Here is a 15,208-nt window from a genome sequence, read left to right as displayed (position 1 = left end):
TAATTAATCTTCTAACAGTAGTGTATGGACATTTTGATTGCTGTACATCCTCACTAACACTTATTTTCTGTTGTTGTTGGTTTGTTTTTCTTTTCACGATTATAGTAGTTGTATAGTGAAAACCTCTTTGTGGTTTTCACTTGCATTTCTGTGACTAGTGGTGAAGTTGAACTTTTCTTATCTTCATTGCTTTTTTGGATATCCTCTTTTGTAAAATGTTTAGCCATTTTTGCCTGTTTGTAATAGATTTGTGTGCTCTTTTCCTATTGATCTACAGGAGCTCTTTATATATTCCAAGTAGTTTTTTTAAACATTCATCACCATACACAATTACAGAATTAGAGGTTTCTTTGTGATGAGGCCTTTAAGATTTACTCTCTTAGCAACTTTCAAAAATATGGAATGTTTTATTAAGTTGTGTGTCATCCTTGCACAGGGGTCATGCTAATCTTCTCTGTATCATTCTGATTTTAGTGTATGTGTGGCCAAATATGAGCACAAGAATAGATTTTTTTAAGATACTATTATGAATATATTTTCCCGTTTCATGTGTTGCCTTTATACTCTTATTAGTAATTTTTTTTAAAGATTTTACTTATTTATTTGACAGAGACAGAGATAGCCAGCGAGAGAGGGAACACAGCAGGGGGAGTGGGAGAGAAAGAAGCAGGCTCATAGCGGAGGAGCTTGATGTGGGGCTCGATCCCATAATGCCGGGATCATGCCCTGAGCCAAAGGCAGACGCTTAACCGCTGTGCCACCCAGGCGCCCCAATTAGTAATTTTTTGATGGATACAAGTTCTTTCTTCTATTATCCAGTTTTCTGTGTCTTTTAAAAATCTAGAGTGAGTTAATAATGACCTTCCAAATTTCTTCATCCATTAGTCCTACTTTCGGAAATAAAGGACCCCAGGAAGCCTGAATGAAAATGATGCCTTAGAAGGGAAGGAAGAGGAGAACCATAAATGATTTAATGCCACTTTGGTCATTTCACACAACCACATAATTTACATTGTCACATCTTATGTTCTTTTTTTTTTTTTAAGATTTTATTTATTTATTTGACAGAGATAGAGACAGCCAGTGAGAGAGGGAACACAAGCAGGGGGAGTGGGAGAGGAAGAAGCAGGCTCATAGCAGAGGAGCCTGATGTGGGGCTCGATCCCATAATGCCGGGATCATGCCCTGAGCCAAAGGCAGACGCTTAACCGCTGTGCCACCCAGGCGCCCCAATTAGTAATTTTTTGATGGATACAAGTTCTTTCTTCTATTATCCAGTTTTCTGTGTCTTTTAAAAATCTAGAGTGAGTTAATAATGACCTTCCAAATTTCTTCATCCATTAGTCCTACTTTCGGAAATAAAGGACCCCAGGAAGCCTGAATGAAAATGATGCCTTAGAAGGGAAGGAAGAGGAGAACCATAAATGATTTAATGCCACTTTGGTCATTTCACACAACCACATAATTTACATTGTCACATCTTATGTTCTTTTTTTTTTTTTAAGATTTTATTTATTTATTTGACAGAGATAGAGACAGCCAGTGAGAGAGGGAACACAAGCAGGGGGAGTGGGAGAGGAAGAAGCAGGCTCATAGCAGAGGAGCCTGATGTGGGGCTCGACCATAACGCCGGGATCACGCCCTGAGCCGAAGGCAGACGCTTAACCGCTGTGCCACCCAGGTGCCCCCACATCTTATATTCTGAGTGGTTGGCCTTGTTGCCTTCTGACAGCTTTGTCAATATAAGATTTGAGAACTTGTGGCTTTTTGTGTCTCAGCAGTATCTATTTGCTACTTTCCATATCAGAGGAAAGAAATTGTGTGTGTATTCTCTACCCAGTTCTATAACCAAGTACATTCCATATCTGCTTTTGTTCCCTGGATACAAAGAATTTTTTAATTTTCAGAGAAAAATGGACTTCCTCACCAAGCTTCTTCTTCAGCCCCTTCTTAATGGTTCACTTGTTTGAACAGAGCAATTGTAAGAAATTTTTCTATGGTTCTTAATTCTAAATATGTAACTGTGTATTTGGTATTGTCAGGTTTTGGATTTTAACCGTTCTAATAAGTATGTAGTGATATATTGTTGTTGTTTTAATTTGCAATTCTCTAATAACAAGTGATGTTAAGAGTATTTTCATATGCTAATTTATCATCCTTATGATCCCTATAGTGAGGTGTCCAGATCTTGTGCCCATTTTCTTCTTGGGTTTCTTGTATTCTTATTGTTGAGTTTTGAGTTATTTGTATATTTTCAATATGTCTTTTATCACATATGTGTATTGCTTATATTATCACCCAGTCTGGGGTCTGTCTTCATTCTCTTAGTAGGATCTTTCACAGAGCAGAAGTTTTTAATTTTAATAAAGTCCAACATTTTTCTTTCATGGATGTGCTTTTCTATTGCATCTAAAATTACCTTGCCAGGCCCAAGAACACCTAAATTTCTCCTGTGTTTTCTTCTAGATGTCTTACGGGTTTGCACTTTACATTTAGGCCTATGATCTCTTTGATCTGATTTTTGTGAAAGGTATAAAGATTGTGTCTATATTCTTCTTTTTTTCAATGTGGGTTTCTAGTTGTTTCAGCACTATTTGTTAAAAAGACTCTCCCTTCCCATTGAATTGCCTTTACTTTTCTTTCAAAGATCATTTGACTATATCTGTGTGGGTCTGTTTCTGGACTCTCTATTCTTTTCCATTGATCTATAGGTCTATTCTTTTGCCAATACCACACTGTTCTGATTACTGTAGATTAGTAAGTTTTGAAATTAGTGTCAGTCCTGAAACTTTCTTCTTCTTTTTTAGTGGCTTGTCGGCCATTCCAGGTCTTTGTCTTTCCATATAAACTTTAAAATCAGTTTGCTTATATCCATAAAATAGCTAGCTGGGATAATGATTTGCTTTGAATTGATAGGTCAAATTGGGAACAACTGAAATCTTAACAATATTGAGTTTTTCAGCCAATGACTGTGGAATACCTTTCCATGTGTTTAGATATACCTTTAATTTTTTAATCAGAATTTTGTAGTTTTATACAAATATACAAACTCTGCATATTTTGTTAGGTTTATTCTTATGTACTTCATTATGTTTGGTGCTATTGTAAATGGTATTCTATTTTTCACTTCGAATTCCAGTTGTTCATTTCTTGTATGCAGGAAAGCAATAAACTTTCATATATGAACCTCATATCCTGTAACCTTACTTTAATTGCATATTAGTTTCAAGAGTTTTGTCGTCAATTCTTTGGGATATTATATATAGATAATTATTATTTGCAGAAAAGGGCTCTTTTAATTCTTCTTTTTGATATCTATCTATCTATCATCTATCTTAATTGTACTTGGCTCTTCTTTAATTCTTTTAATTCTTCTTATTCTTAAGATATATATATGCATATATACATCTTAATTGTACTTGCTAGGACTTCCAGTACAACATTGAATAGGCATGGTGAGAAGGGACATTCTTGCCTTCTCCACGATGTTAAAGAGACCGCATCCAGTTTCTTAGCATAAGTATGAAGTTACCTGTAGGGTTTTTGTAGATGTTCTCATTCAAGGTGAAGAAGTTTTCCTCTGTTCTTAGTTTGCTGAGAGGTTTTTTTTTTTTTTTAATTGTGAATGGGTGTTGGATTTTGTCAAACGCATTTTTTGCATCAGTTGATGACGTCATATGCTTTTTCTTCTTTAGCCTGTTGATGTGGTGGATTAAATTGGTTGATTTTCAAATGTTAAATCAGTCATGGCTTCCTGCTATAAATAACACTTGGTCCATGTTGTATAATGATTTTTATACATTATTGAATTTGATTTGCTAATATTTGGTTGAAGATTTTTGAGTCTATGTTTATGCAGGATATTGGCTTGCAGTTTTCCTTTCTTTCAATGACTATTTGGTTTTGGTAGTAGAATGGCCTTGTGGAATGAATTAGAAAGTGTTTCCTCTGCTTCTGTTTTTGGGAAAAGCCTATGGAAGACCGGTATCATTTCTTCTTTAAATGTTTAGTAAAATACATCAGTAAAACCATATGGACTTGGTATTTTGATTTGATTTCTTTGATAGATATAGAACTACTGAAGTTATCTCTTTCTCCTTGTATCATGTTTGGTAGTTTGTACCTTTCAAGGAATTGGTCCATTTCATCTAAATTATCAAATTTTGGGGCATAAAGTTGTTCATAAAATTTTTTAATATCCTTATACTATCCATAGATCAGTAGTGATGAGCCTTTTTTGTTTATATTAGTAAGTTATGTCTTCTCTTTTTTTTTTCTTGGTTAGCCTAGAGGTTTATAATTTTTTTGAGCTTTTTAAAGAATCAGCTTTTAATTTTGTTGGATTTTTATATCGATTTCCTGATTTTAATTTTACTAATTTCTGCTCTCATTTTAATTATTATTTTCTTCTGCCTGTTTTTGGCTTATATTGCTCCTCTCCCTCTCTCTCTCTCTCTCTCTCTCTCTCTCTTCTCTCACACACACACACACACACACACACACACACACATATTCTCTCACTCAATCACCTAAGTTTCCTAAGGAGGAAACTTAAATTATCAGTTTTCAGGTCTTTCTTTTCTAATATAGGCAATTTAATGCTATAAATTTCCCTCTAAGCACTGTTTTGCTGCATTTCACAAATTTTAATGTTTTATTTTCATTGTCATGTAAGTTCAAATATTTAAAAATTTCTCTTAAGACTTTTTCTTTGGTCCATATGTTATTTATATGCTATTTAGTCTCTAAATATTTTTAGATTTCAAGCCATCTTGCTATTATTGATTTCTAGTTTAATTCCATTAATATCTAAGAACATACTTTATATGATTTCTATTTTTAAAAAAATTCTTATGGTCTGTTTATAGACCAGAATGTTGTCAATCTTGGGCCATACTCCATGCCAGCCTGGGAAGAATATGTATATTTTCCTCTTATTGGATGGAGGGTTTTTTTGTTTTTGTTTTTTTGTTTTTGGCAGCAAAGCAAGGTTTTTTGAGTGATAGCAAAGTGATAATACAACACTCCTGAAGAGGGAGGTGACCCAAAGGGGTTGCCACTGGAGTTTCTAAGTCTAGGGGTTTTTATGGGCTTGTTGGTGGGCTGTTTTAATCTGATTAACCCTCCCTGCACCTGTCATCCAACCAGGTTTTTGTCACCTATCAGATGGGAAAGTGTGGAGAGCTCTTTCCAGGGAGTGTAAAATCCTTTTAAGGGTGGTTTCCTCTTGGCACGGGGGCCCCTTGTCCCCTTGTCTCTGCCTGCCTGCCTTCCAATTGTCCTTCATCATTCTCCCCTCTGAAGAGGTAACTCTAGCTGCTGTTAGGAAAGAAGAACAATGACCAAGCGAAACTACTTCCTGCTGATCAGGGGCATTGGATGGCAGCAGTCAGGGTTCCTTTTGTCCAGATCTATCAGGGGGTCCCTTGTAGATGTCTGGTTTGACTTCCATGTGAGGCTCCATTTGAACCACCACCATTTGGAATTTGATGACCTTTATTCTGGAAGATATAAAGTGGGTTAGGGCATTTGGGAGGCAAGGCCCAAAGCACAATGCAAGACTGAGTACAGCAATGGCTATAATTGGAGTCAGCTGTGGTTAGTCTACCTCAGGACAGAGACTTTAAGGAATATTCCCAAGCAGCTGCCGAAACTTCCTTTGTATCGGGGAAATTCCCTATCTTCTCTGGCCTGACATGGACTGCATATTTCCACTTTGGTGGGAAAAAACATGGTGTCTGCTCATCTGATGACCTGATGAGGTTTAGAACCAGGAATAATTCTATCTAGGTTTGCTGAAGGTCAAATAAGCTCAAGTTAAAATGGTGGTTAATCTTGTCTGTCTTAAAGTTTCCATGGGTTAAGAAAGTTTTGCTTGGATGATAAATGGTATTACATCTAGGTCTTTTCCAAATAGGATAAAGTACTAAAGCATTGATTACTGGTCATAGATTTGTGCTTTTAAAGGACTTTGTGTCTGTTGGTAAAAAATGGTGGTTAATCTTGTCTGTCTCAAAGTTTTCATGGGCAATTGTGAAGATAGCTTTCAAAGTCCCTGGTAAAGGAAATTTGGGTCTGTTGGTAAACGTGATGCTGTCAACTCAAACTCAGGAAGAAAACACCAACAGTTTCCTTAGAAAGATTGAGAAAGGCTCTCATCTCCCCCAGTTCTCCCGAGGCCAAGATCATTCTTAAAGCCCAGATACTTGGGGGAAAAAACTGCAAAAGTTGGTTGTTGGCCCCGAGGAGACCCTGAAAGATCTCTAACAAGCTGCCAGCAGGTCTTTTACAGTTGGGACCAAGAGGAGAGTGAGGAACAGAAACTGAAGAGAAGTCTGAGGCGTTGGTTGTGGCCTTGCATGCCATTGTCAGCTTGGCCTCCCAAGGCTCTGTCACCAAATGCCATCTCTGGGGCCACCCAGGAGTGAGAATGCCCCCAGTGGCAAAAACCAAGGCCCTCTAACACTGTCCCACTTGTGGAGGGGGACGCTGGAAATCTGAATGCCCTTGGGGACCTCAATCTGTGAGGGCTCGTGTGGCTAGTGCCCCTGATCAGGGCTGTTGGGGTCCGGGGCTCTACGTGATGGCTCCTCTGAAACAGCTCACCATAGGGAACTCAGAGCCTCAGGTAATTTTGGATATAGAAAGAAAACCCGTCAGTTTCTTTCTTGATACTGGAGCCACCTTTTCTGTTCTACCCTCTGCCCAGGAAGTACTCTCTGTTCAACCACAATATTGTCATTAATGGCGTCACTGGGCGCCCATAAGCCAAATTTTTTTCTTGCCTTCTGGGATGCACCTGGGGAGATCCAATTTTCCCTCGCTCATCTTAATGCCGAAGGGCTCTACACCTCTCTTAGGCAGAGGTGTTAACTCTCATATTGATGCCCCTGGGCAGACTAGCAGGTGCTTCCTCTTGATAGAGGCTGATATTAATCCCCACATCTACGCAACTCATCCCGAAGTAGTTTGGGCCTTAACAGCAGTGCCCGTTCCCATACACCTTAAGGATCCCACAGATTTCGCCTTTTGGAAAGGTTTTTTGGGCATAACAGGACACTGGCGCTCGTGGATACCAGGATATGAAGAAATAGCATGCCCCTTCTATTGGCTGATCGAGGACACCCAGCCAGCCAGTACACATCTATTAATATGGGATCCAGAGTCAGAAAAAAGCTTTTAAAAATCTCAGGAGGGCCTTGCTCAGTGCCCCAGCTTTAAGTCTTCCTACCGAGAAGGCTTACAACTTGTATGTGACAGAAAGAAAGGGAATGGCCTTGGGTGTCCTAACCCAGGCCCAGGGGCCAGCTCAACAGCCAGTAGGAAGCTACAAAACTAACTCTGGGACTGGATCTTACTGTCTACACCCATCATAGTATCCAAGGCGTCCTATCAACAGATAGCGGTCACTGGCTCACAGACAGCTGCCTTCTGCACTACCAGGCACTGTTCCTGGAAGGCCCAGTCATGCAAATAAAAACTTGCTCTACTTTAAATCCCACCAACTTCCTTCTGGAAGAAGGCACAAGGCCAGAGCATGACTATCAACAAATCATAACCCAACCAGTGCTGCTCGGGAGGACTTGAAAAAAACCCTATAGAAAATCCAGAATAGGTTTTATTTTCTGATAGGAGCTCATTTGTTGAACAGGGCACCCATAAAAGCTGGATCTTTTAATGAAGCAATAGAGAGTAACCCTCTCCCACCTGGGTTCGGCGTCCAACTGGCTGAGCTGAGCTGAAGGCCCTCACCTGAGCTTTAGAGCTCAAAGCAAAAGAGTCAACATATACACTGGCTTCAAATATGCCTTCCTGGTTTTACACCCCCATGGTACAGTATGGAAAGAGACATTTTCTAACTGCTTCAGGTTCTCCTAGCAAGTATCATCAGGAAATCACATGGCTTCTATAAGCTGTACCTTTGTTGCTCCCCCCCGCCCCAAGGGTGGGGTCCAGAAGAGAGCAGCCAGGAGGCCAGGATCAATCCTACATTGCTGAGATCAAAACAAAAGAAAATGAGCCGCCTTATTCCCAGTTAGGACAAGGGCAAAGTCCCTCAGGTGGCCTTGTCTCATCCTCCAACTTGTATTGTGGCCATGCCCCAGAACAAAACGAGTTGCCTTCATCCTGTTAAAACCAGGAAGGCATCCGAGTAAACAATATAGAGATTTATGGGCCTGATAATCTTCCTATAGCCTATAATGCCAGGAAGGAGTCCTAAGACTCCCTTAGTGTGCCTGGGTGGCTCAGTCAGTTAAGCTTCTGCCTTCGGCTCAGGTTATGATCCCAGGGTCCTGGGATCAAACCCCACATTGGGCTCCTTGCTTGAGCAGGGGCCTGCTTCTCCTTCTCCCTCTTCCTGAAGCTCCCACTGCTTGTGTTCTCTCACTCTGTCTTAAAAAAAATAAAAAATAAATAAATAAAGGAGTCCTAAGACTCCCTTAGAAGTTAATGGATATTGTGGCCATGCCTCAGAACAACAACAACAAAAAAAAATGAGTTGCCTTTATCCAGTTAAAACCAGGAAGCCATCTGAGTAAACGATATTGAGCGATTTACGGGTCTGATACTCTTCCTATAGCCTATAACGCTAGGAACAGACTCTAAGAGTAAGGGTCTTCATCAGGGAATTACCCACCTACAAGAAGAGAGGAAAAGGCATCCCTTACCTCAGTTTCTTACAGTTGATCAGAGAGACTTGGGAAAAGAGGAAAAGGTATCCCCCACCTCAGGTCCTCCTCATCTTTTCCTGATGTGTGGCCCTAGCTACTCATGTGACTGACAGCCAGAGCCCGTGTCCTCTCTGTGAGGTGTTGGGAATAGTCACAATTCCCAGACTTGGCCATTCCTCCAAAGGGCGACCCTGGTCTCCCCACTCTTAAGACTCTCTTAGAAGCCAATGCACACACTAGATTTCTTTAAGTGGAGTTGTTCTTTCTGTCATAGCCACCTAATCATCTTTGAGTAGAATTGTTCTGTGTGGCATAGCCACATGGAGGGACAAGATGGGGCACCCAGGGAGGGGAAATCCACTTGGGATAAGCCCCAGTGGAACCAAAAAGTTGGGAGATCCTTTAGATCTTAATTCTTTTGCCCTGCTTGGCCATTCCTTCATATGGGTGGTTTTGCCAGTTCGAGGGGTGTCAGAAAGAAGAGACTGTTCCTCACTGTTAATAGGGAACTGTAAGTGAGATCCCTTGGAGGCCACCCAAACCACTTACAAGAGAATGTCTAGGGGACCATCCTGGGCTCTCCCATTCATTCTTCTAGGTGAGGAATCAGTCAAGAAAAGAGTAGTAGAGGGGTTCTGTCTGGATGCTTGGAGGGGCACGTAAGGAACCAGGTCCCTCTGAGAGCATCCAGGTGTCCAAAGGGTATCTTTGGTAAGGCCCCTCAATTGTTGCTCAGTTTTCTGTGATCTGCCCTGAAAGGAGTTCTGAGTCTTCACCAAACTGACATTCCCAGCTTCTGTTGGGGGATCAGTTAGAAAGGAGCCCAGAGAACCTGCCATCTGAGATTTGAGAATGGCAGCCACGCTAATGGCTTTTACATGGCTGATGGCTGCCCATTGTTTCAACAAACAAAATGGAGAGAGAGAGAGACTTGCTGTCCACTACTCAGAGTTAGTTGTCTTTAATGATGGTGGCTATCCGGGCGAGCCCCCATAAATATTGCAGGACTTTTTTCTCCATCAGGGCCCATGGTTCTTGGTCACGCCACGTCGAAGAATGAAGAGGGAGACCAGACAGAGTGGTGGGCAGCAAAGCAATGTTTATTGAGCGATAGCAAAGTAATAGTACAAATCTCCCAAGGAGGGAGGGGACAGAACCCCAAGGAGTTGCCCTGGATGGAGTATTCTATAAATGTCAATTCGATCTATAGATTCAAAGTGCTGTTCAGTCAACTTTCAAATAAAAATATATCACTTCAAATAAGCACACATACCTTATAGCAAAGTACTTTCAATTTCTCCCTCTCATTCCTTTAACATTACTGTCCTTCATTTCACTTATCCATATGCTATCATCATCCAGTAGTTTTAATTTGAATAGTTATCCATTGGATCAACTATCAAGAAGAAAAATTAAAAATCTAACTTATTTTTTTTACCATCTTTGATGCTTTTTAAAAATTTTTTTACATTGATCCAAGTTTCTGACATATATATATACATACATATATATATATATTTTTTTTTTTTTCCCCTCCAGGAAGAACTTACAACATTTCTTCTAGGTAGTTTTGTTTGTCTTAGAAAGGTTTTATTTCTCATCTTTGAAGGATAAATTCACTAGTTTAGAATTTGAGGTTAGTGGCTTTTTTTTCTTTCAACAATGTAATATTTTATTCTACTCTCCTCTTGCTTGCATATTTTCAAGTGAGAAGTGCAGTTTTCTACAGTTTGAATATACTATACTTAGGTTTGATTATTTATTTTGTTTGTTATATTGCTTATTTATTTTATATTTGCTTTATTTTATCGGAGCTTTTTGAACCTGTGCTCTGGTATTTATCATTAATTTAGGAAAATTCTTAGGTATTAATATTTTAAATATTCTTTCTGTCTCTCTCTCTCTCTCTCTCTCTCTTTTTTTTGCTTTTTTAAGATTTTATTTATTTATTTGACAGAGAGAGAGGGAGAGAGCAAAAGCAGGGGAGGAGAAGCAGGCTCCTGGCTGAGCAGGGAGCTGGACTCAGGATGCCGAAATCATGACCCGAGCTGAAGGCAGACACTTAATCAACTGGGCCACCAAGGTGCCCCTCACATGGTCTTTTGCAGAAAAAAGTTTTATTTAAAAAAAATTTTTTTTTTAATTTTAATTTTTTAAAAAGATTTTGTCAGAGAGTTCGAGAGAGCACATAAGCAGGGGGAGCAGCAGGCAGAGGGAGAAGCACACTCCTGCTGAGCAAGGAGCCTGGGGTCAGGACCTGAGCCCAAGGGAGAGGCTTACCCAGTGAGCCACCCAGGCGCCCGTCTTTTCCTTTTGATATTTCAACTAACTGTATTTTATACCTTTTGAAATTTTCCACAGTTCTTGGATATTCTGTTTTGTTTTGTTTTTTGATTCTTTTTTACCTTTTCATTTCAGTTTTGGAACTTTCTAGTGACATATTTTCAAGCTCACAGATTCTTTTCAATGTCCAATGTACAGATGAGCCCATCAAAGCATTCTGCATTTCTGTTATTGTATTTCTGATTTTTAGTGGTTCTGAGTTTCCATCTCTCTATTTATGTTACCTAGCTGTTCTTGCCTGTTGCCTACCTTTTCTGGTAGAGTCCTAAACATATTAATCATCATGATTTTAAATTCCTTACCTGATAATTCCAAAATCTGTGTCCTGAGTCTGGTTCTGATGCTTTGTCTTTTCAGGTTTTCCTTGCCTTTTAGCATGCATCGTAAATGGGTTTTTAAAAAAGATTTATTTATTTATTTGAGGGAGAGAGCACGTGCGTGCAGTGGGAAGGGGTGGAGGGGCAGAGGGAGAGAATCTTCAAACAGACTCCTCGCTGAGCACGGAGCCTGAGGGGGGACCTGATCTCACTTTGCGTGAGACCAGGACCTGAGCTGAAGAGTGGGAGGCTTAACCAGCTGAGCCACCCAGCCACCCCAACGTGCATTGTAAATTTTTATTTAAAGTCAACTACGACGTATAGGTAATAGAAACCGAACTGTACAAGCGTTAACTACGAGGCTTTATGCTAATGTGGTTAGGAGCTGGATTTTGTTTCATGTTTGCTCCAGCTGTAGGTGTCAAGAGCTTCAGCTTCCTTTGCTATCATTGTTTTTGCTCCTTCCCATCCCGCTTTTGTCTGTTTCTCCAATAACTGCTCTTCAACAGTAGCTTTCTTGTAGCTCCTTCAGCTGATATCCTGGAGCTCCGCTCCGCTGCGATGATGGTAAGGTGTAGGGCAGGGGAAAGTTTCTACAATGTTGCGATTCTCCTCTAGGATTTTGATGGATTCCTGTCTCACATCGAGGTCTTTCATCCATTTGGAGTTTATCTTTGTGTATGGTGTGAGAGAGTGGTCAAGTTTCATTCTTTTGCATGTAGCTGTCCAATTTTCCCAGCACCATTTATTGAAGAGACTGTCTTTTTTCCACCGGATGTTTTTTCCTGCTTTATCAAAGATTAGTTGCCCAAAGAGCCGAGGGTCCATTTCTGGGTTCTCTATTCTGTTCCATTGGTCGATGTGTCTGTTTTTGTGCCAGTACCATGCTGTCTTTGTGATCACAGCTTTGTAGTACAGCTCGAAATCTGGCATTGTGATGCCCCCAGCTTTGTTTTTCCTTTTCAACAGTTCCTTGGCGATTTGGGGCCTTTTCTGGTTCCATACAAATTTAAAGACTATTTGTTCCAGTTCTTTGAAAAATGTCCTCGGTATTTTGATCAGGATAGCACTGAAAGTGTAGGTTGCTCTGGGTAGCTTGGACATTTTAACTATGTTAATTCTTCCGATCCATGAGCATGGAATATTTTTCCATCTTTTTGTGACTTCCTCAATGTCTTTCAAGAGGTTTATAGTTTGTAGAATATAAATCCTTTACGTCCCTGGTTAAGTTAATTCCAAGGTAACATATGGTTTTTGGTGCTATTGTAAATGGGATGGATTCCCTAATTTGCAACTTCTAACCCAACAGCTCTCGGATGTGATTCTCTGTATTCACCTCATCTCTCCAGGTTTGTAGCAGTTTTCCCTGTGACTTCAGCTCTCTAATGGATCCAAGAAAAGTAATTGATTTCGTTTTTCAGCTTTTTTCTTAGTGTAAGAATCAGAGTCACTATTTCCAAACTTTTTACATGTCAGAGCTGAAACTGGAAGTTGAATATCTTTTTTATAAATAAAAATGTAAGACTTTGTATTTAACAATTTCAGTGAATATAGACTTTTCACAGTTTCTTAGTCAAGATGATTTTAAAATAAATAAAAGTGAATATATTGAAAAGTAGTCAAATCTTACTTATCCAGAGGTTCATTTTACTTGTAGATCATAGCTCCGCCTTGTCACATTTTCCTCCAGTGTTTCTGATTTGGAGCAATGCTCTTACTCAAATAAGACTTACTTAAGTGGTTGGGAGTGGGGCAGAAAGACGATGGAAAAAACCGCTAAGATGCGTTTTTCTCTCTTGCAAGCGTAAGGTAAGCGATGAGGAACGAGGCTGAGATAAAATGAAGAGTTGGGATTGTGGAAATGAATTATATTCTTTCTTAGGCCCCTATTATTCCTAATTGAGTAGGCTATATAGAAAATAGGAGTGGAAGGAGTTTGGTGGATGTATTAAGGGTAAGACCTTGCAAAGTGTGAGATTCATTTTGTTCACCTTGTGAAAAATTTCACTTCATTTGCAGTGGCTAACAGTTTTCAAAGCCTTTCTGTCATATTCATCATCAGAGAAGGCTTATCCTATTCAAGATTTGACAGTCTTTTAAAGACCTACTTCTGTGGCAGTTTGCCTCCACTAAAGACGAAGGGTTATACATTAGCATCTGGGATGTTATATCATGAAATCTTTTTTTTCTTTTAAGATTTTATTTATTTATTTGAGAGAGCTCGCTCGCATGTGTGTGCATGGGGTGGGGGGATGGTTGGAGGGAGAGGGAGAAGCAGACTCCTGGCTGAGCAGCGAGCCCTCAGGACACCCGGCTGATCCCTGGACTCTGGGATCCATGACCTGAGCTGAAGGCAGAACTTTAACCAGCTGAGCCACCCAGGCGCCCCTATATCATGAAATCTTGAACTCTCTCCATCCCACCCGCCCCCCTGCAGTTCGCAGGTGATATCCTTGAGCTTTCTTTCTGAAGAGCATAGTATAATCTAATTTGGAAGGTAGGTAAAATGCTTTCACAAACATTAATCCTTAATTGGCAATGGATAGCTCTTGACAAAGTATCACTCAGAACATTTTGTTTTCTAAAAGAACTCTGTGTGCTAGTTACCTATGCTGCTTTTAAAAATTCCCCTAAATTCAGTGGTCTAAAATCACAATCTTGTATTATCTTTCATGGTGTCTGTAGACCAGAGATTTGGAAAGGGCTCAACCAGGCAGTTCTTTCTCGGGTTCTGTCAAACAGCTGTGGTCATCTCAAAGCATGCGTTGGGCTGGAGGATCTGCTGTGAGGTGGCTCACTCAGTTGGCTGGCAATTTGATGGTGGCTATTGGTGGCAGAGACCTCAACTTCTTCCACCTGGGTCTCTCCAGTGGGTAGCTTGAGCGTCCTAATGGCATAGTGGCTGACTTCACCCAGCGTAAGCAGTCCAAGAGCCCGAATACCCCAAGTGGATGTTGTAGTGTTCTTTATTACCTCACCTTGAAATTCACTCCCGCTACATTCTCTTGGTCAAAAGTAGCATAAGTCAGCATAGGAGAGTGTTAAATAAGAGCATAAATTGCAGGAAGTAGGATTATCAACAATAGCCAAATTATGGAAACAGCTCAAGGGTCCATTGACTGATGAATGGATAAAGAAGATGTGACCTGTATACACAACAGAATATTACTCAAACGTCAAAAAGATTCAAATCTTGCCATTTGTAACCACGTGGATGGAGGTAGTGTATTATGCTAAGGGAAATAAGTCAGAGAAAGATAAATACCATATGAGTTCACTCATGTGGAATTGAAGAAACAAAACAGGTGAACATAAGGGAAGGAAAAAAGAGAAACAAACCACGAAAGACTCTTAACTATAGAGAACAAACTGAGGGTTGATGGAGGGGAAGGGGATGGGCTAAATGGGTGATGGGTATGAAGGAGGGCACTTGTTGTGTTGGGCCCTGGGTGTTATATGTAAGTGATGGATCACTAAATTCTACTCCTGAAACCAATATTACACTATATGTTAATGAACTAGAATTTAAATAAAAATTTGAGTGGAAAAAAATACCATAACAAAAAGTAGTCTGATTACTGGTTACTGTTTGTGGTGGGTCTAGATACTCACATTTTAAACATGAACTCCTGTTTGTTTTTGATGCTGATTATCAGGATTGAAAAAATACTGTGCTCTTTTTCTTTCTAAAGCTACAAAATCTGAAGTGTGAAACCTAATGCCTACATAAACACTTTCTATTTTCAGGATCTTAAATTCTCTCTGAACTGGGGAAAAGAAAGGAATCATGGATCGTCAAGGATAGCTTGGAAGCTCGTTACTGCTTGAATACCTGTTTCATGTTTTTAAAGGTATGTTATAATTTTTATCATTTTA

The 15,208-nt window shown here is 39.9% G+C and overlaps 1 non-coding gene across 1 annotated transcript; it reads right to left on the bottom strand.

Annotated features, from left to right (window-relative positions):
- Positions 1 to 391: 391 nt before the first annotated feature.
- LOC117797190 lies at positions 392 to 501 on the bottom strand. The gene has a single exon (XR_004622108.1). It is a non-coding gene; the product is annotated as a U6 spliceosomal RNA (small nuclear RNA).
- Between the last annotated feature and the right edge of the window lie 14,707 nt (positions 502 to 15,208).

This window comes from Ailuropoda melanoleuca, chromosome 19 (genome assembly GCF_002007445.2).
Source record: "Ailuropoda melanoleuca isolate Jingjing chromosome 19, ASM200744v2, whole genome shotgun sequence".
Lineage (NCBI taxonomy): Eukaryota > Metazoa > Chordata > Mammalia > Carnivora > Ursidae > Ailuropoda > Ailuropoda melanoleuca.
Note: the sequence above shows the minus strand (reverse complement) of the source record. Positions and strands in the feature narration are given on the sequence as shown.